At 50.0% G+C, this 21,191-nt stretch overlaps 1 protein-coding gene across 11 annotated transcripts in view; it reads left to right on the top strand.

Annotated features, from left to right (window-relative positions):
* The window catches only part of LOC119466299 (chromodomain-helicase-DNA-binding protein 7-like), a 554,757-nt gene that overhangs the window by 187,867 nt on the left and 345,699 nt on the right, over positions 1 to 21,191 (top strand). The window lies entirely within an intron of this gene.

Genomic DNA, 21,191 nt, shown 5'->3' with positions numbered 1-21,191 from the left:
AAACAAGCGGAACGCGCTTGTTTACACAAGTGTACTAGACAATGGTCGAGTGGGCCGAACGGCGCTCTCCCGCTGAGGCGCCGCGTGCGGAAAAATTGTGCGAGGGCGCTGCGAGCGAACTAGATTGGGGTGGAGACGCGCTCCGCGGCATTTTCAACGTACTTTCGCTGCGGGCGTCGAGGCCGATTGCGCATAGTACGCTCTTAAAATAGTGCTTTATTTCAACTGCAAATTTATGTGTACACCATTTTGCCTAACATATATATTTGAGGCATGGATTATACAACACGACGTTTTCAATTTGGCTGTCGTTGTCAAGCGCGTCGTCTGCTAGCGAGCGCGCGTTCGCTACGCGGACGCTGGCGGACGCAAAGTTTTTCTCGCAGAACGTCTGTGCAGAACATTTTTTTAAATATTTTAGTTGCTTTGGTGCGCCCATGACTCTTGACGGCCGGTACCAAATGTAGTTTTAGCCAGGTGAACGGCTGTTTTTACCACTGTCTTCTAAAAGTAACTGGTATCTCTGCAACATTAAGCTACGTAAGAAAAATTGTATTATTGATATTGTTTCATTTTACGCGCGCTTCATGTTGGATATTGATCAGGGACAATGATTGACGAAAACAATATTAGAGTGAAATAAACCAGGTTTATTAACTGCGTGGCGCGAGGAATGACCAATGTATTTCTAGGTAATTAAATCAAAGGGTATATATATATATATATATATATATTCACGATATATGTGTAAGGGAGAAAATAACAAATATTCTAAATGCACTAATTGAAAAAGTGAGAACTCCCGACCGGAAAAAAACACACTTAGTAGTGAATACTGCACATAAAATTCGAATTCGAAGAAACAATATTCATAGCAGGCAAAGCCATCGTGTATATATATATATATATATATATATATATATATATATATATATATATATATATAGTAAAGACGAAGTGAACTTGGCCGCGAGCGCTCTCAAGGCGGGCTCTGGAAGGGAAAGATGACGGGGCAGAGAATAGAACAGCATTCAATGAACAAAACGAATAAAATTTTAAATCCATACTTTTACAATTAGAGATATAGCATGACATTTATATTATAAAAAGTGCAGTATAGGAAAATTATTCTGTCTGTTCTGATTACTAAATTGCACTGTAACAGTAGTTTCAAAAATTGTATCTAAAAGTTCAGGTGCCCAATTCTTGACCAATCCAATTCAGGTGCCCAATTCTTGGCCAATCCCCCGGAGTGGGTACGAGCCATGTGCTGAGGATATCATCATCATCATCATCATCAGAACAGCCGGCCCAGTGAACGGGTGCTGTGTCTTTGTCTCCGTTCATTACAATGGCGCAGCCGACAATGGCGCAGCCAAGCCTCCTTGGCGGCTCTGACAGGGATGTACTTATGCCCTCGTCCACGCCATCGCCAAGCTGACACAACAGCTCCAGGGTATGACGACCGCGTTCGCGTCCGTCGGCGGTTGCATCCTGCCTGGGAACGCCGTCCACGCTTCCCTGCTGCCGGCGTTCGTGGAAATACCAACGTTTCGCGGCTTTCCAGACGACGTCACCCTTTGGCTCCGCAACATCAATGCCTTGGGTGATCGTCATGCCTGGCCCGACCACACAAGATGGCTGGTTGCAGTACAACGACTATGCGGTGCCGCCAAGGCATGGGAAAGCTATGAAGGCATCAAGCAGCTTTCCTGGTCTGCATGGAGCGCAGCTCTGATAGCTGCTTTCGGCCCGCTTCCCTATGCCTGCGGTGAGTCCGATCAGCACAGTTCTGCGCACGGCGCTCCGGAGAGCTACCGCTTCGATCCTGCGGCAGGTGTGCCCAGCAACGCCTCAACAGGGAGAGCCGCAGGCTGCCCCGCCTAGGTGCCGGCTCACCCGCTGTCGTCGTCGGCTCTACCGAAGACGGTGGGACAGCGCTTCGGGCCCTCCGTCTTGGACCTGCCTTGCCTGGGAACGCCGTCCACGCTTCCCTTGGCGAAAATATCATGCCCGGCACTTCTTCGACTCCTCAGCCACCAAGGTATGCCGTTCATGTTTCCTTTGCGGTAGAACCGGCTGCCGCGACAACCACAACGACCCCACTGTCCGTGGACACCGGCCCTGGTTCCTCGGGCCGATGGACAGGTAGCCTGGCGGAGATGATACGCTGCGACTTCCAGCAGCCGGATTTCATACAAATAGCGACGTTTCGCGGCTTTGAAGATGGCGTCATCCCTTGGATTCGCGCTATCAATGCCATGGACCCCGCAGGGGCGTCTGCGTAAGCAGGCGTTTGGTGTGTTGCGACACCACGTACCCGAGCACATGAGGGTTGGCCCCTCCCGCGTGTAGCCGTGCGCGGCTTAGCCGTGTCCGGGGAAAAGAGGATCCTGGAGGTTGAGCCGATGCCGGGTGTTTGGACCTTTACGGCCCCTCGGTGGAGGCAACACACCTCTTTGGCCTCCGCTTCGCGTAGACGGCACCCCCGGACTGACCCACCCGGGGGAAATCGGTAGTCGCCTTTTCCAGTCTCTCTCTCCCCAATCTTCGTCTCTCTCTCATACTTTTTCGCCTTTCCTGTCTTCTACTCTCTTCCATTTACTTCCATTCTCCCTGGCGGCAAGGGTTAACCGTGTGTGGCTATCCTACCTTGGGTACACCATATTTGGTTATAGTAGCGGCGTACGACTGGCGTCGTGCAGACTTGTGTACAAGCTCTGCCGCGTCCCCTCGTTGGGCTCCGTGGTGGGTGGTCGGCGCTGTTGCCGAATATAGACACCTTCTTATGGCAGCGCAAACCTCTGTTGTCTATGATCGGCCTCTGAAAAGAGGCCGCACCGAAGCAACGTTTCAGTTCTCCTTTCGGATCAATACCCCAGCATTCCCCAAATACCATGTAATGCATAGTGAAAACAACATACCCATAAGAAAGCTTTCACCATTTCTGGTGGCCAAGTGCCTGCAAGACAAAATTGGATCAACATACAAAGCCTCAAAAATGTCTAGCGGGGACCTCCTCCTAGAACTAAATGACAAAGATCAAGTGCAAAAGCTCTCAGAACTTACCAGCATTGGCGACGCGGCAGTCACTATTTCAGCCCACAGAACACTAAATACAAGCAGGGGCGTGATATCCGAGGAGGACTTCCTTGGCTTGAGTGATGAGGAACTGCTGGAGGGTTTCCAAGAACAAAACGTGACTAAAGTACAAAGAATCGTCATCCGCAGAAATGATCAAGAAATTCCGACAAAACATGTTATACTTACCTTTGGGACAAGCGAAATGCCTACCTCTCTGAATGCAGGATACGTAAAAGTAAATGTCAGACCATATATCCCCAACCCCAGACGATGTTTCAAATGTCAACGGTTTGGACATGCTTCACACGCATGTCGAGGACAAACAACCTGTGCTAAATGCAGCTCCAATGACCGCCAATCTGACAATTGCACTTCTTCTCCACACTGTGTTAACTGCAAAGGGGACCATCCAGCTTACTCGCGGTCTTGCCCTTGCTGGAAAAAAGAAAAGGAAGTAATTGCACTTACTGTTAAAGAAAAAATCTCGTTCTTTGAAGCACGAAAGCGATTGTCTTACCTCTCCAGAAGAAGTTATGCCGATGTGACGCAGGTGGGGGCAGCGTCACAGAGGCCTCGGGAGTCCTCCGAGCCCACGCACAGTGGTCCCGCAGTGACCCCTCCCGCCCCCGTGGTGGCAGCAGCCAGAGCTGCTCCATCGTCTTCGAAGGGCCCGCAGACACCAGTCTCGCAAGGCCCTAAACTCAATCGAACTCCACGGCCCGAGACACGTGTCCCGGCGCCCAACTCTCGATCCTCCAGCGCCTCTGAGAGAGCAATGGAGGTCGACGCAAAAACCCCGGTGTCGTCGACACCGAAGGACAAGCGCTCTCTCGAGCGCGCCAAGAGGGACAAAGTCCCAATAACCACGTTAATTCAGAAAGTGATAACCTAAAGGTTATCCCTCCTTTCTAATAACCCTCTCCAAACAATGTCACCTAACATCTTATACCTTATAGAATCATAATGGCATTTTTTACCTTTATGTTTTAAAATGGCTTTTATTATCCACTGGAACTGCAGAGGACTTTTACACAACTTAGGTGACATAAGAGATATACTAAATAACCTCTCCCTGTGGCTTTGTGCCTACAGGAAACAAACTTATGTGACAAAAACATTAATATCTTAAAAGGCTTCACTGTTGTACGGCGCGACCGTACCCAAGCTAACCGGCTTTCGGGCGGTGTGGCTGTGGTTGTGAAACACGGAATTCCAGCTAGAGCAGTAACCATTAATAGCCACATAGAAGCCGCTGCTGTCACCATTTTAGCACATAAAACCATTACCATCTGTTCCCTCTATATTCCTCCACACACACAGTTCACTGTAAGAGATTTAGACCTGATTTTAGACCAGCTACCGGAACCATTTATTATAGCGGGAGATTTTAATGGGCATAATACACTATGGGGGAGCAAAAAAACTGACCATAGGGGACTAACAATCGAAGATTTTATCCTAAGTAATGAACTATGCCTTTTAAATACTGGTGCGGCCACGTACTGTTCCCCTAGCACAGGAGCTATGAGTTGCCTTGATTTGGCAATGTGTTCCCCATCTCTGTTCACCGATCTTCATTGGACTGTAATAGATAATCCCTACGGTAGTGATCATATGCCTGCAGTCATAAAACTAACATCCGTACTGCCTATAACACTTTCTAGGCCACGCCGTTGGAAACTGCACCTAGCAAACTGGCCTCTCTTCACTGAAAAAGCCAGTTTAGAAAAAGTTATCTTAGATGGCCTAAGCATAGATGAAGCGAATGAGAGGATTACTGCTTGCATAGTTGCTGCGGCGGAAGAGGCTATTCCCCAATCTTCTGGATTTGTGAGTAAAAAACTAAAACCCTGGTGGACGAATGAATGTACAGAAGCTAAAAAACTTCAAAACAAAGCGTGGGGTATCTTCCGAAGGTACCCAACCCAAGATAATCTCTTATTATTCAAAAAAGCGAAAGCAAAGGCGAGGTATATCCGTAGACAAGCAGAACGAAATTCATGGAAAAACTATATCTCCTCGATTAACAGTTCAATAACATCCAAGAGAATGTGGGACCAGGTTCGCAAGTTTAGGGGCAACTATGCTCCCTACACGATCCCCATACTGTCAACTCCAGGCACACAAACAAGTCTCCAGGAACAAGCAGACATATTAGGCGAGCACTTCTACACCATATCTAGCTCAGCAAACTATTCAGCAACATTCCTAAAACACAAACAGTCCGCCGAAAAACAAAAGCTTCCGACAACGGGAAGTTCAGATAGACCGTTCAATGCCCCGTTAACACTCCACGAAATAAACAGAATAATCTCTTCGGGTAAGAAAACAGCACCGGGTCCTGACAAAATACATTACGCTATGCTGGCCCATTTGTCCCAGAAAGCGGTAGAGGCCTTGTTGCGGTTTTTTAACATGATCTGGGAAACGGGTAAAATGCCTGCAGAGTGGAAAAAGGCTATTATTGTTCCCTTTCTGAAGGCGGGAAAGTCACCAAATACACCTAACAGCTACAGACCTATAGCACTAACAAGTTGCCTCGCTAAATCCTACGAAAGCATAATAAATATAAGACTAACATACGTTCTCGAAACAGATAACTTACTAGACACTCATCAGTGTGGTTACAAGAAAGGCTGCTCAACAACTGACCATCTCGTTCGTCTTGAACACACCATACGTGAGGCATTCCTTTATAAACAGCACTGCCTAGCGGTGTTTTTCGACCTAGAAAAAGCATACGACACCACATGGAGGTATGGCATTTTACAAGATCTAGCAACACTAGGAATACGCGGCAGAATGCTCAACTGTCTGGCCGATTTTCTGTCAAACCGAACATTTCAAGTCCGTCTGGGAGCAACACTGTCCCGAGTCTTTGTCCAAGAAAATGGCGTCCCACAGGGTTGCGTATTAAGCACTACTCTCTTCGTGGTGAAGATGAACTCCATAAATTCAGTTATACCGCCCAACATTATGTACTCTTTATACGTCGACGACCTTCAAATTGCATACCGTGCCGCGGGTATGTCTACATGCGAAAGGCAAATCCAGATAACAATTAACAAGTTGACGCAATGGGCCGATAAAAATGGATTTCGGTTTTCTACACAAAAAACTGTGGCAGTGGTATTTTCACAAAAAAGGGGGTTACACCCTGACCCAGCTCTCAAATTAAATCAAAGCCCGTTACCGGTTAAGCAAGAGCAAAAGTTCTTAGGAATCATTTTTGATAGTAAACTAAACTTCATCGCCCACATTAACAGCGTAAAAACTAAGGCAAACAAAGCACTTAACATCCTGAAGGTCCTATCACGTAAGCATTGGGGCGCCGACCGAACATGCCTGTTACGTATTTACCGCTCTGTCGTGCGCAGCATTCTTGACTACGGTTGCATAGTTTACGGGTCAGCAAGGCAGTCGTACATCAAACGTCTTGACCCCACGCACAACCACGGACTACGCTTAGCAACTGGTGCGTACAGAACCTCACCAGTAGAAAGCCTATATGCCGACAGTAACGAACCCTGTTTGGAGCACCGAAGAGCTTTGCTTACAATTTCATACGTGCTCAGAATCACAGCTTTACCTAATCATATATGCCACACTCTTGTTACTTACACCACACACAGAACACACTATGCCAACAAACCACATAGCGTGAGACCACTTATCCTTCGATTCGAAGATATGTGCCAAAGCTACAATGTTCCGAGCGAGGCTCTCAAGGTCGCCGAAAGACCGAACAGACTCCCCCCATGGCATGGTTTCGCACATTTTTGCGATTTTACCCTAACATGCCACAAGAAAAAGAAACACCGCTTGAACACATAATGCAAGATTTCTTAGAACTACAAAATAAATACAATGACTACACCGAGTTTTACACTGACGGTTCCAAGACAAATGAACATGTTGGAAGCGCAGTTGTATCGGAACACTGGGAAAATTGTCTTAGGTTGCCACAGTCTGCTTCGGTTTTTACAGCCGAAGTATATGCCCTGCTTATGGCCTTGGAAAAAATAGTAACAGAAGATTTTAAAAAAGCAGTTGTCTACACAGATTCCCTTAGTTCACTTAATTCTCTCCATAGAAAATCAGAGTGCGAACCTTTTCTCGGCTACATCCTGAGAATGCTCGGCAAATGTGAAAAGCGTGGTAAAATAATTCGTCTCTGTTGGGTTCCAAGTCACGTGGGAATCCCGGGAAATGAAAAGGCGGACAAATGTGCAGCACTCACAGCCTGTAACAAAATTAGACAAATAAATCTTCCATTCAAGGACTGTGTCCGGGTGGTCCGTGCTGCGATCACCTCAAAGTGGCAACACGAGTGGGGCTGCCAAGTAAATAACAAACTACAAATAGTAAAACCCATACTACAGGAGTGGAAGACATCTTATCACCAGGAACGTTTCATGGAAGTCATTCTATGTCGCATTCGCATCGGACACACACATCTCACACATAACTTTTTATTGAAAAATGAACAACAAACGGTTTGTGACCACTGCCAAGAATCCCTAACTGTGAATCACATTTTAATAACATGTCCGGCGTTGGAGGAAAAAGGACAGAAATATTTTTATGAACTTTACAAAACACTAACACCACTTCATCCATCCCTGATCCTAGCTGAAAATGCACTTGTATCTCTAGACGATGTTTTTAATTTTCTAGATGAAACAGGGTTCTTAAACAAATTTTAATGTAAATGATCTTTGTTGCTTGAAGCACTTTTATCAAGTTACATATTTTCAACCTGTGCATGGCGCATCATAGCCTTAGTTGCTTTTGCGCCACAAAACCTTACATAACTAACTAACAATGCCATGGGTGACCGTCATGTTTGGCCAGACCAAAAAGATGGCAGGTTGCGGCAAACCGTCTTTGCGGTGCCGCCAAGGCTTGGGACACTTAAGTACGACGGCATCAAGCAGGGGTCCTGGCTTGAATGGAGTGCAGCTCTTATAGCTGCTTTCCGCCCGCTCCCTTATGCCTGCGCTGCCCCTACATCCCCGAGCATCAGCTGCGGCTCGCCGTCGTCGAAGATCGAGACCGAGAACCAACGGTTCAGCAACAGCGGCAGCGAGTCGATCCCTCAGCCGCCCCCGCATCAATCACAGACCTCCGGTTCGAGGATCTCCACGTCGGCGTTCTCCGCTTTCCATAGCGTACTCGGCAGCATGGCCTCCAAGACAGCAGATGAAGCTGCATCCGCAGCGGCGGCGGAAGCAGACGCATGCGGCGACGATGCGGGCAATCAGCAGTACGGTGACCCTTGGGACATGGACCCAGCCGCCGTGGCTCTACGGCTGCTGAGGGCCGAGGATAATCGCAAAAGCCGCACTCCGGCACACGCCACCCCTGCCGCAAAGGGGGCGCCATCCACCAACGAGGTGGCCCGCGAGCCCGTCTACGAGGCGGCGTTCGACTTACGTCTCAAGCAGAGAGGACCCGACCAGGGCCTGGACCGAATGGCGCAGAGCCCTGTCCCACTCATCCCTGTGCTGCAGCAGCAGCCGCTTGCAGGCCCCCTCCACCGCGGTGCCGTCCTCGTGCTCGTCTTCGGAAGTTTCACTTTTACCGGGTCGCAGGGGAGGCATCACAGGGCAGCCTTCACTGCGGGATGCCTGTTGCCCGGGGCCACCACCGCACCAGGGGAGCAGTGGCAGCATTTCGGTGTCTTCCAGTGTTCAGCTGCAACCAGCCCCAACACCTTGTGGTTCCAGCAGCAGTGGCGGTGGGAATTCTTCAGGCCCGATTCCTGCTATCAGAGATCCTGATTTGGCGTTCAGGCAAGCGTCGGCGTCCAGTGACCAGAGCCATCCATTACCATGGTCGCCTATTTCCGAGAACGCCCCTGCTGCATCTGTCGGCGTTGTCGCTGTTAAGCGTAGCACCCATGCAGGTGTCAAGGCGCTCCCTTCAGGGTCAGTACGGCGCCCAATGCACAGTAGCCAACGCAACGAAGCACCGCCCCAGAATGGCTCCCATCATGCCCTCCAGTCATTCAGAGCATCACTATCCGTGGACAGCCTCCACAACGCTGACAAAGCTGAGCGACAACGCAAAATTGACAACGTTGAGCGGCGAGGCAATCGTCAGCGAGACCTGCGACCAGCGCGCAACAGTCAGTGCCGCCCGCCAGAGAAGCTGGTTGAGCGCTGGACGGCTCACCATCGACGACCTCACACCCTTGACAAGTTTCTTTGTTGCAAGCGCGCCGGAAACTCAGTTGCAGCGTGGCCGAGTGTAAAGACGAAGTGAACTTGGCCACGAGCGCTCGCAAGGCGGGCTCTGGAAGGGAAAGACGACGGGGCAGAGAATAGAACAGCCGGCCCAGTGAACGGGTGCTGTGTCTCTGTCTCCGTTCATTACAATATTGTGATGTTTGGGACTATTCGGCACTTTCGCTAGTGCGCAGTGATGCGGAAGAAAGACAGAGAGTCGTTTTGGAGCATTTATCAAAATGGAAAAGAACCTTAAAAATATATATACAGAGGTAGCTGATGGTCTGCGTAACGGCAGTCAGTGTGTCCACACACGCACAGCACACGAGTATAAGCGGGCTGTGACAGTCCCGTGTTTTGAGGCTCACGCTTCCATCGTCCAAGGCGCTGCAGATTCACCCGTACTCGAGCCGACTGCGACGACGACACGTTCAGGCCCCGTCCAGCACGGTTCTCGGGCTCGGCACGCTCAGGAGCAGCAACGGCAGCAGGCAGGGAACGCCTTGTACAGCACGACCTCGGTGGCCAGCTCGTACGCCGCTCGCAATCCACGTGCGACGGTCGCACGTGAGGACCGCGTCTAGCACAGCAACATCTGTGCCAGACGAACGCTACTGGGCACAGCTCAGGTGCAGCAGCTCAGGGACCGGCGGCACTCGGGTCAGCCAGCGCCTCGAGCACTGGCAGCAGGAGCCGTGTTTCCTCGGACGCCCTCGTCCACGCCCGGCTCCGCGATCCTCTGCACCTTGCCACGGACGTCTCGCCAGGCAGGTCCTCTCGCCTCGTTCGCCCCAGGAGCTCCGAACTGCTGCCCGCCTGGCTCGAACACTGCGAGCTCGTCCCGTGCCGCCGCGCTCGTGCACCCGTTCACTTCTTCTTCCCGGAGCTTGGGTGGCCGCTCCGATCTTTTAGCGGCACCTCGCGGCACTTACATATGACATTTTACCCCCCACTTTAGAAAGTTGTTTCATGTAAACAACTTTTCAAAGCACGTGCATTGGTAAAATTCGCAGTCCGTGAGGCACAAAGTGTTCACATGTAAGAATTTTTCCACACGTACATAAGTAGTTAATGAAGTGGTCACAAACGCAGTAAATGCAGTAGGCGCACTTCACTCAGTAAATTCACACTCTGCTCATACAGTCAGCGCCTACATTTTCGCTGCCCTTTGTATATTCTGCCAATTCTTGTAGACGAGTGGTAGGTCACCCCTCTGAAGTACAAATTGCTTGCCGAAGAGATAGACGTGGGATTTCTGGTCTCTCCACACGAGAGCAAGGCCCTCTCGGTCCACGTGCTTCTCGCTTCACGAGTCAAGGTGTTGGCGGCTTTGACGTCACGGTAGGTCTCACGTTGTTCTAGTGGAGACAATGGTAGTTCCGGTTTCTCTTGCGGTTGTTGTATCTGCAACGTGGCAGCCGCGCGTCCCGCCGTGTCCGTCGAAGGTGGTGTCTCCTCATACTTCTTAAGGAGGTTGATGTGGAACATACTGGTGCGGGTGCCTAGGTCAACAACATAGTCGATTTCACTATGTTTCGCTAATACCGAGAATGGGCCTTGCCACGTTAGAGTTAGCTTGTTGTTTTCCGAGGGTTGCAGTAATAAAACCTTGTCGCCGGCACAGAACTGACGTGGCTTGGCTTTGCGATCGTAACATTTCTTCTGTGGCAGCTTGGCTTTCTGTAGCTCTTCTTGAGCAATTCTGCAAGTCTCCTGCAAACGATCGCGAAGCTCCATAACATAACCATATGTTGTCTTTGTTTTTTTCATCAAGAGTTGCTCGTGTCCATAATTCCTTTAGTATGGCCATTGGTCCTTTAATGTACCGACCATACAGTAGGTCGAAAGCAGAAAAGCCGAGACTCCACTGAGGCACTTCTCGATAAGCGAATAATAATGGCACCAAGTATCTGTCCCAATTCTGTGGACTTTCCTGGCACATGCGCCGTATTATTTCCTTTAAGGTGCCATTGAAGCGCTCAGCATGGCCATTTGCCATAGGGTGCTTTGGTATTGTAGGCAATCGTCGGAAGGACAGTAGTCTGCCAAGTTCTCGCATTAAGCTTGAAATGAACGAGCGGCCTCGGTCGCTCACGATTTCCCGTGGTATTCCCACACGCGAGAACATTTCGACCAAAGCTTCTGCTATCCTCTCTGTTTCAATACTTGGCAATGCAACGGCGTCAGGATAGCACGTTGCGCAATCCACCATTGTCAGGATATATCGGTTTCCTTTTGCCGATGTCGGTGATAGTGGCCCGATTACATCAATCGCCACACGTTGGAACGGTGTGTCAATCACCGGCATGCTCCCTAGGGGGACACGTCCGACTAGGTGCTTTGGAACAGTATGCTGACAGATGTCACATGAGCGCACAAATCGTGTCACCTCAGCCTGAACGCCTGGCCAATAAAATTCTTCTAGTATTCTGTCAGTGGTGCGTTTGACACCTTGGTGGCCGGCCAAAACTCCTTCGTGCGCCATCTTAAGGACGAACTGGCGCAGGCTTTGGGGAATAACCAGTTGGTCTACTTCCTTTCTCGTAAGAGATCTGTAGCGTCGGTAAAGAATCCCCTTGGTCAAAACAAATTCTATGTTTGCTGATCGCTTTGTTGTTGCCTTCCCGATCAACGAAAAACAACCCTCCAAGGTATGGTCGCCTCGCTGCAACTCTTCCAGAACTTGTGGACTTACATCTAGTGCGTTCGAAGCAGCAGGTAACTTCGTTTCCTTGGTTCCCCTTGTTGTAGCTGCGCTCCAGGTCGCCCTATCTTGGGACACGCTGTGGTGTCGAACAGGCTCCTCTGCTGGTGCCGACTCTTTATGCTCTCTTGAAACACCCGACGGGTCACGAGACATGTCAGAACCAGTGGGGTGGAGCACCCCATTGATGTTCCCAAGAACAACGTCATAGAGTGGCTTTTCCATGCAGAGTGCCAGCGTCGTTCCTCGGAAGAAAGGAGAGTCTACGTAGACCTTCGCTTCTGGAAGCTGCTTAGACGAACCGTCCAGAAGGTAAACAGTACGCATGTTACCGGTGAAATTCTTTTCCGGTACCAGTGAACGCCTGACGACCACAGTATTGCAACCGGAATCTCTCAGCAGCGTCACCGGATGTCCATCGAGATATCCGGTTGCCGTCGGCATCTCTTGCGTCATAAGACCAAGACAAATATATTTTCCATCAGATGGGCTTGATTTCTCTTCTGTTTTGATGGTAGAAGCCGGGTATTCGTCATTCCTGGTGGCAGGCATCCGGTCGCAGTCAGCAATAGCACTTGCCGCCTCCTTGTTTCTGCTCTTTGTGTTTGGGCACTCGTCAGCTTTATGGCCGTGCTTCCTGCATTTCCAGCAAGACGAGGACGACTTCGGTCCTTTTGACCGCGTCCAACAATCTGCCGCACGGTGTCCTTGCTTGCCACATAGAAAGCACCGAACTTTTTCTTTTTCGACCTCTCTTTCACAGTTCTTGCTCTGCAAGGCTGCTTTACTAGCTTCTCTTGCTTCTTTTCCTCTGGCAAGGTTTGATAAGCCTTGCGCTTCCAAATAATGGTCAGCGGCTTCGGCTAGCTTGTCGAGGTCACGGCATCCTCGCTCTTTCAGGAAGATGGCAAGCCTCTCATCGCAACGTAGCAAAAACTGTTCTGATACAATCTTATCTCTTAAGGCTTCATAAGTTTTCTCTGTTTTCGCCATCTGTTGCCAATGATCGAAGTACCCGAGCAGTCGACCAGCAAACTGCCGCCCTGTCTCGGAATTCTCTGGCTTAGCCTCGCGAAACTTTTGACGGTATCCTTCTTCGGTATACCGAAACCTTTGCAATAAAGTTTGCTTCAGCTTTTGGTAGTCGGTGGCATCCTCTGCAGACATGCGTCCGACCACGCTCAAAGCTTCGCCTGACAGGCACAAGCTTAATGATAGCGCCCACTTGTCGCTTGGCCATCCCTGGCTGGTGGCTACCCGCTCGAAGCGCTGTATGTACGCATCGAGTTCATCGCGGCCCTCGTTGTAGGGTGGAATAAGCTTGTGGGGGCTTCTAAATGCTTCACCGCTGTTGTCCCCGCGTTCTCTAACGGTTTCGACCGTTCCAGCCGCGTGCTCTGCAAGACGGCATCTAGTCTCTAGCAGAGTTCGTTCCGCCGTCAGTCGAGCGATCTCCTGTTCATGCGCAACTCGCGCTGCTTCCCTGTCCTCGGCTCGTTTATCGCGCTCTCGGTTATGCTACTCGTCAATCCACTCTTTTAGTTCTTTGCCTGACAAGCCAAGCTCCTTGCCTATCGGGATAAACTTCTCCCAGTCCATTTCCGACCCCTGCACACAAGCGAAGTGCGGCTCTTACGGATGGAAATCGAGCTTAGTCCTGTCGCGGACGCCAGAAATTGTGATGTTTGGGACTATTCGGCACTTTCGCTAGTGCGCAGTGATGCGGAAGAAAGACAGAGAGTCGTTTTGGAGCATTTATCAAAATGGAAAAGAACCTTAAAAATATATATACAGAGGTAGCTGATGGTCTGCGTAACGGCAGTCAGTGTGTCCACACACGCACAGCACACGAGTATAAGCGGGCTGTGACAGTCCCGTGTTTTGAGGCTCACGCTTCCATCGTCCAAGGCGCTGCAGATTCACCCGTACTCGAGCCGACTGCGACGACGACACGTTCAGGCCCCGTCCAGCACGGTTCTCGGGCTCGGCACGCTCAGGAGCAGCAACGGCAGCAGGCAGGGAACGCCTTGTACAGCACGACCTCGGTGGCCAGCTCGTACGCCGCTCGCAATCCACGTGCGACGGTCGCACGTGAGGACCGCGTCTAGCACAGCAACATCTGTGCCAGACGAACGCTACTGGGCACAGCTCAGGTGCAGCAGCTCAGGGACCGGCGGCACTCGGGTCAGCCAGCGCCTCGAGCACTGGCAGCAGGAGCCGTGTTTCCTCGGACGCCCTCGTCCACGCCCGGCTCCGCGATCCTCTGCACCTTGCCACGGACGTCTCGCCAGGCAGGTCCTCTCGCCTCGTTCGCCCCAGGAGCTCCGAACTGCTGCCCGCCTGGCTCGAACACTGCGAGCTCGTCCCGTGCCGCCGCGCTCGTGCACCCGTTCACTTCTTCTTCCCGGAGCTTGGGTGGCCGCTCCGATCTTTTAGCGGCACCTCGCGGCACTTACATATGACAAATATATATATATATATATATATATATATATATATATATATATATATATATATATATATATATATATATATATATATGGAAGTGTTATTGGTCTACTGTACGACGCCGAAAAGTCGTTTCCGTTCGAATGTAACGCATTACAGCACTATTACAGTCTCAAAGGTGAGTGACCAATGCAAGTGAGGACTGTTATTCCGCATGATTGTGCTGCCGGAGAGTCGTGGCTGTTGCGCAGGGGCGCAGTTACCGAGAGAATTAACGCACGGGTGTTAATAAGTCCTGCTGAACAAGTTCCTAGCTGTCACTCAATATAAACGCCCCGTTTTGGGGCAGCCTCTAAATCTGCTAACTTGATTCAGACAAGGAAAACTTTGTTTGACAGTCTCACGATGTTTGCAACCAATTAAAATTGGGTGCCCCACGTGCATGGTCCCACACTTATCTTCAACGAACGCAGCAGATCTGCACATATCTATATGTACGTGTATGTGAGACATGCCGTCCCTTTAATTATTTCATTACGGTCGTTATGATAGTGCACCGGATAACTGAAAGCAGCCGTTTATAATATACAAGCTGCTGAGTTGAGCGGTCATAGGGAACGGCATTACATTTATGTATAAAATATAGCATAAGCGTAACATGTTTTTCTCGGAAATCAGACTCGAGAATAATTTATTTTGTTTACACCCGTAGAAAAAAGCCGAAGAACGCAGCCACCTGCTTTTTTATTTTATTTTTATTTAAACAAGTTTTTCGGTTTTACGTGGTAAAACCACGATATGATTATGAGGCACCCGGTTTAGTTTTCACCACCTGGGGTTCTTAACGTGCACCTAAATGCCCACGCGTACGTCAGCAGAGTCAGCAGAGTACACGAGTCTTTTTCCATTTCGTTCGCATCGAATTCCGCGACCTGGATTGAACCCGCGAGCTCCAGTTTAGCAGCGCAACGCCGTATCCACTATATAGCCACTAATTAGGTTACCGCACAGGCTTTCTTTCTTTTATTTTCTTTTACTTTTTGAAGTATCGACTGGAAAAAATTCCACGTACGGCGTACGGCCAAAGATTAGCATATAGAATGACAAACTAAAACCGCTGCGGCGCTCGAAGCCCGACCTCAATCAATGACCCCCTACCAATTACTCCGCATACTGTTACGCGAAGAAGGCGGAAACTTGAATGGAATGTTGTGCTGCAGTTTACTCTTTATATATATATATATATATATATATATATATATAACAATGCTTCCCGTAAATCTGAGTACAAGGAGCCGGATGGGGCAGATATGCTTTGCTTCTTTGAAGCGGCAAGCAAGGAGGTTACGTATATGTTTCTTCGTCTGCGTTTCGCAAGAAATACTGATGGAAAACTATATGCACAACAATACACACGAGAGATACATGCGGCTTGAAGAAAGAGAAAAAATATTTGTTATCCAAAGGGAACCGTACAATAACATAGCCGAATGAAAGCCGACGCTGCGGCCTCAATGCACACGCAGTCACCGAGCAGCAGTAAAAAAAAAAAAAAAAAAAAGAAGATTAGACATAAAGGAATTTATTCTTAAGGCATAAATACATGTCATGTGCAATTATGAAGACCATTTGAGCGGTCTGAACGCAAATACCAGCGCGCGAAGTAGTACGAATGACCCTGCGGAGCAGTATCGGCAGCAGTTTCCAACGGTGCGACCTTGATGCGGCTCAATCCACTTCGATCGCAGCGCCACCACAGTATTTTTCCACGTCGGGCGCCTCACTGCAAAGCATGCGCCGCCCCACCCGCTCGTCCCACTCGACCGTATTCTAGTACACTCTAGTCGTGAAGGAGGAAAGCAGACAAACGAAGTGATAAAAGGTACTGAACGAGAAGAAGGTAAACCGAGGGGCCCGATTTTTCACAACTATATGAACGCAACAGATTATGAAGCCAATGAAAACACAAGGGAAGCTATTTGTAGTTATTAATTGAAGTATAGAAATGATACGCTAAAGGGAAGTGAAAGTGGAGGGAAATGTGGTGTGTTTTAATTTCGCCATATATTGTGGCAAACAACTTGATTCTGAACGACAGGGTCCTTTCGGTGGCGGCGCTGAGCCTCTGCTCAGGCAGCTCGTTTAGCAGCAGCGGCAGACGAAGCATTTTCATCGGTTGCGTCACTCATTGTTCAAAAAGAAAGCGTAAAGACGGGAACGCGTGGCTCACGCGGAGCACATTCACTAGCGGCGGCGGCGCAGGCGAAGTAGCGCATGTACAGTGGGTGCGAAGCCCACGCCAGCGCTTTGTTTCCATACATGGTGTCGGCGGACGCGCTTGCCGCTTGCCTGGTCGCCGCTGTGAAGCACGTCTCGTGCGGCACTCCGCTTTCCTCCTCACCTTTTCGCCCTACTCTCCTCCTCCGCTTTCCTCCTCATGCTTCCGCTGCACCCTCCTCGTCCTCTTTCATCGTCGCTCTCTCTTGGCTATCGCCGTATTTCATCCCCCGCTGCGCTCCGAATTTGCTCCAAGGTAGGTCGCGAAGCTTCGGGCGAAAAGCGGTGCAGAACGAACTGTCACCGACATCAGCAAGGGTGGTTATGGGAGCAGCGATTGAAGCGCGACTATGTTTGGAGGGAACAAACATTGGGAAAGATAAAAGCGTTTTATAATTAAAAAGGGACACAGTCAGATTCGTTCAACGAAAATAATGTTCCTAATAAATTTTATATACGCATGGCGAAAAAAGAAGATACACTTCTGTTTTACTTGATCATTATTAATAAACACCTCTTTTTCAGCGTCCATCATGCATAAGAGCGCCCATCGATAGCGGCGGGCGTTGACGCCGCGCTATCACTCTCAATGCAATGCAGCTCTTGAAGTGTGCAGAAAGGTACGCTCGTAAAGTTAACGTGTTACAATACGCCTCCCTCACACGTTGTTTTGCTTGCCGACGTTTGTCTAAATTTGGTGACGCGGGTGGTTTCATTGTTTCTTAACCTGTTCAGTCAATAGCAGTAAGTTGCGACCGCCAGATATTTGTTTAATTTAGTTGTTTTCGTGCGATCGACAGCGCTGGCTGACGGGCTTGGCCCAAGTCCGACGAAATGACGAGCACTCTACGCCCAAGGCGTTCGTCGGCCTCCAAAGAAAGTATGTTCTGCGCGGGGATGCGATTTCGACACCCGTACGGCTGACCTTTTCCTGCATCGCTTTCCGTGCTGAAAGCTCGGAACGCCTATCAAGTCGTATGGCGGGGCATTTGAATATACAGTTGTAATGGCAGGCCTCCGAAAACAAATTTCGCGCCTTTGAGAACAAAATGACGTCACTTCTGTTTTAACGGATATGACGTCACATTATTTTTTCTTCCGCCGGAAGTGTTCCCTCCCCACACAGATGGCGCTAAGCCCCATGAACCGAGGTTAAGGAAACAGAGAGGGGTCTGTGGAAGACGGGGATGTAGACGAAATCAGCACTGGGAACTTACCGAACTTTCAAGCAAGAAATTGCCAAAGAAAATATCTACGATAATTCTAGGGGAAGCTCTTTGTTGTTTGAAGCCAGGACGGGAGTATTGCGGACTAAGATGTACCGAGTCAAGTACCAAGGTATAGACACGTTGTGCTGTGCGTGTGGAGAAGAAGAGGAAACGGCTGAACACCTCATACTTTTCTGTAAAGGGCTAAACCCTACAGTGCAAGGCAACGGGGCTGATTTTTTCAAAGCATTGGGGTTTAGGGACAGTGAAGGCAAAATAGACTTTAAGCGGGTAGAAATAACCAAACAGAGGTTATCTGATTGGTGGATAAAATCAAGGCAGGGGTGAAATTTCACCCACCACAAAGTACAAAATAGGTTAATAGTCATGGCTAGGTGGCGTATGCCACCGCCCGGTTTAAAGGGTTCAGCCTCATCCATCCATCTATCCATCGCTAGAGTTACTGTATAGGCTCCTTTAGGAGCTCCCCAAAGGGAGCCTATACAGTAACTCTATGAACCGCCGATAAACCACCATGTTTTGAACGTATGTGCTACTATGGAAGCTTCTCTACCAGGTATATCTACCTAGTTTGCTCTTTCACCCTTCGCTGTACTCGCTCGGTTACGTGGAGGGACGCCGACGCTCAACGCAGACACGGGCGCCGAAGTGCTGCGCTGTAAAAAGTTGCAGTGGCTTAGCTCGGCTATGCCAGGATATACGTAGCGTTAGCAAAGGTTCAGCTGATTATTCTTAGCTTTCCTGGTTGTCTAGATTGTCAAGGATTAGCTTGATTGTCATGCTTACTGCTGCTCCAATGACACACACGCGGTATACGTATTATGTGGCACATGTATTCATTCCTCCTACGCTCAACCGCTAATTGCCAGGCAACTACTTCGGGATCCGATGAGTCAAGCTTCTCCGTTCTTCTGCGCTGTTCAGCAGCATTTGCGCTCTCCTTCTCCATGGCTATACCACACTGGCAAACGCCAGTCAGAAGCGCAGCGGCTCCAGCGCAGTGTCAGACGGCGACTGCACAGCGAGCGCGCGCCGGCGCCAGTGCGTCTACCACGGCTACGACGTCACTCCTCTGGAATGCGCAGACCGGCGGCGGTGAGTCGCGCGCGGCGGCGGCGGCGGCGGAGTGCGCGAGAGGTGCCGGCTCCGGTGGCTCCGGTGCGCAAGCCGTGTGACATCACTGATCCTTGCGCATGCGCAGCACGGCTCTTGATGTGCCGCGCGAAACGGGCTTGGCTAGGCCAGTGTAGCTAACGCTACAAAAACAAATTGCCGCCAGTGGGAGCCAAACCCACAACCTCCACGTTACGCGTACGCGTTTTTTGATTGTCTCGCATGTAATAATGTTTACGTACTCAGTATAAGATTACAACAATTTCGTGCTACGGTGTACCGTCAGCAGTTGTTGGCTGCATGACTACATATTAGATTTGTGGCATGGATTTTGGCCAAAAAATAATTAAATTGTGGGTATTTACGCGCCAAAACCACGACATCATTACGAGTCACGCCGTAGTGGGGGCGGACTCCTGATTAATTTTGACCACCGAAATGTACGGCACATGAGCGTTTCTTTCATTTCGCCCTCACCAAACTCGTGACTTCGTGCTTAGTAGCGCAACGCCATAGCCGCTAAGCCACCGCTGCGGATGCGCATGGCATAGATAACAAAGGTTCCGATCTGGAAATCCACTGCGGTACATATATCGTCCGCACTTCGACAAAACGGGACACAGATTCGCAACATTATTCGCACAGAGATGTCACATCAGCCCATCAACATGCACAATGTTTTAGAGCGCAGCTCTTATAGGCGCCCTTTCCTGCGGCGAGTGTCGGCGTCGGTGTAACCGAGCGAACGAGCACAGCGAACGCGGAGCGCAGCGGGCGATGGAAGACGGCGACAGCAAAGAGAGCGCTGAGGAGGAAAGCGGAGGAGGACGGGGCAGCGGAACCATGAGGCGGAAAGCCGAGGAGGGTGTTGCGCAAAGCGCAGTGCCGCGCAAGACGGGCTCTGCGGCGGACGACGGCTACGAGATGGCACCATAATAGCGCGCGTCGTCTGTATGGACACAAAGCGCTGCATGAGCGGAAGTCTGTCTGCGGCGGCTGCTGTGTATCGCGCCCACGCGTTCAGCCACGCGCTGCCTCTCGCGATCTCCCGATTAGCGAGGCAGTCGCGCCACACTTCGCTCCGCTTGCAACGTGCCGCACGAGACAGATTGTCCGCGCCAACCAATATATCGCGAAATGAAAACACGTATAGAGCTGGGCTCAAATTTCACATTAGGGAGTATCGTAATCGTCGGTGAATTTTTTCTGGGACATTTTACACTGTGCTACGGCCGCAGCTGCTCCCATACTCATTCTTAAGAAAACACATGGGATAAATAACATCCTGTATACACATATGTGTACAAGATTTAACCCAGGGAGTGTTAGCCACTGCAGCGCCATTCATGGCCAAGGTGGCGGATGTCGAACATAAATAGAAGCTTATCTTTGCTCAAGTTTCGCACAGAGGTACCGTTTTGCATGACGTTTAGTTTATAACCACGTCCACGTTTGCAGGTATTACTTAACAGTTTCGTCCAGAATAAATGGTGATGGTGGAGATGCAGAATCGGATAACCGTTGCCTTCCGATGCCTGCCAGCGGAGAAGCCTAGAAGCCAGAATCTTCCACTGTGGAACATATTGAGGTGAGTCGCAAAACACATGTTGCCGAGTCACAGGCACTCGCAGTGTTCACAGTTCGGGCTGTCGGTACGACAGTAAAGATGTGAGTGTAGCGTCGAGTGGAGGCGATATCCATGCGAATCCGGTGAAGCATAATTACTTGCTTGGCTTCGCTTCACTTTAGCTGGGAGGCGAAAAGTCCTGTCAGGGTCTATTTCCCGCAGGTGTCATGTACTGATGGTCTGGCTGAGCCCAGGGATCGAGGTACCGGGAGCTATTGTGCAATCTCGCATGAGCGAAGTCAGGAAAAAGTTTACATTATTTCGCGATGTACTGTATCTTCGGCGGCTCGGCTAGCTCGCTGCCGGCCAAGAGAAAGTGTCCAGGTACCCATTGGCAGGTTAATAGCTTAAAAAAAAAAAAAAAGTTGGCACAGCCTCCCGCCTCGGCTGCGGGAGGCTGTGCGCCTTCGGGTTGAGGTCAAACACCCCTTTCCAAGCGTTGAGGTCCGAGAATGGCCGAGCACCCTGCCGGGAGCGCG

Source organism: Dermacentor silvarum, chromosome 1 (assembly GCF_013339745.2).
Source record: "Dermacentor silvarum isolate Dsil-2018 chromosome 1, BIME_Dsil_1.4, whole genome shotgun sequence".
Taxonomy (NCBI): Eukaryota; Metazoa; Arthropoda; class Arachnida; order Ixodida; family Ixodidae; genus Dermacentor; species Dermacentor silvarum.
This window is presented reverse-complemented; position numbering and strand designations above follow the sequence as displayed.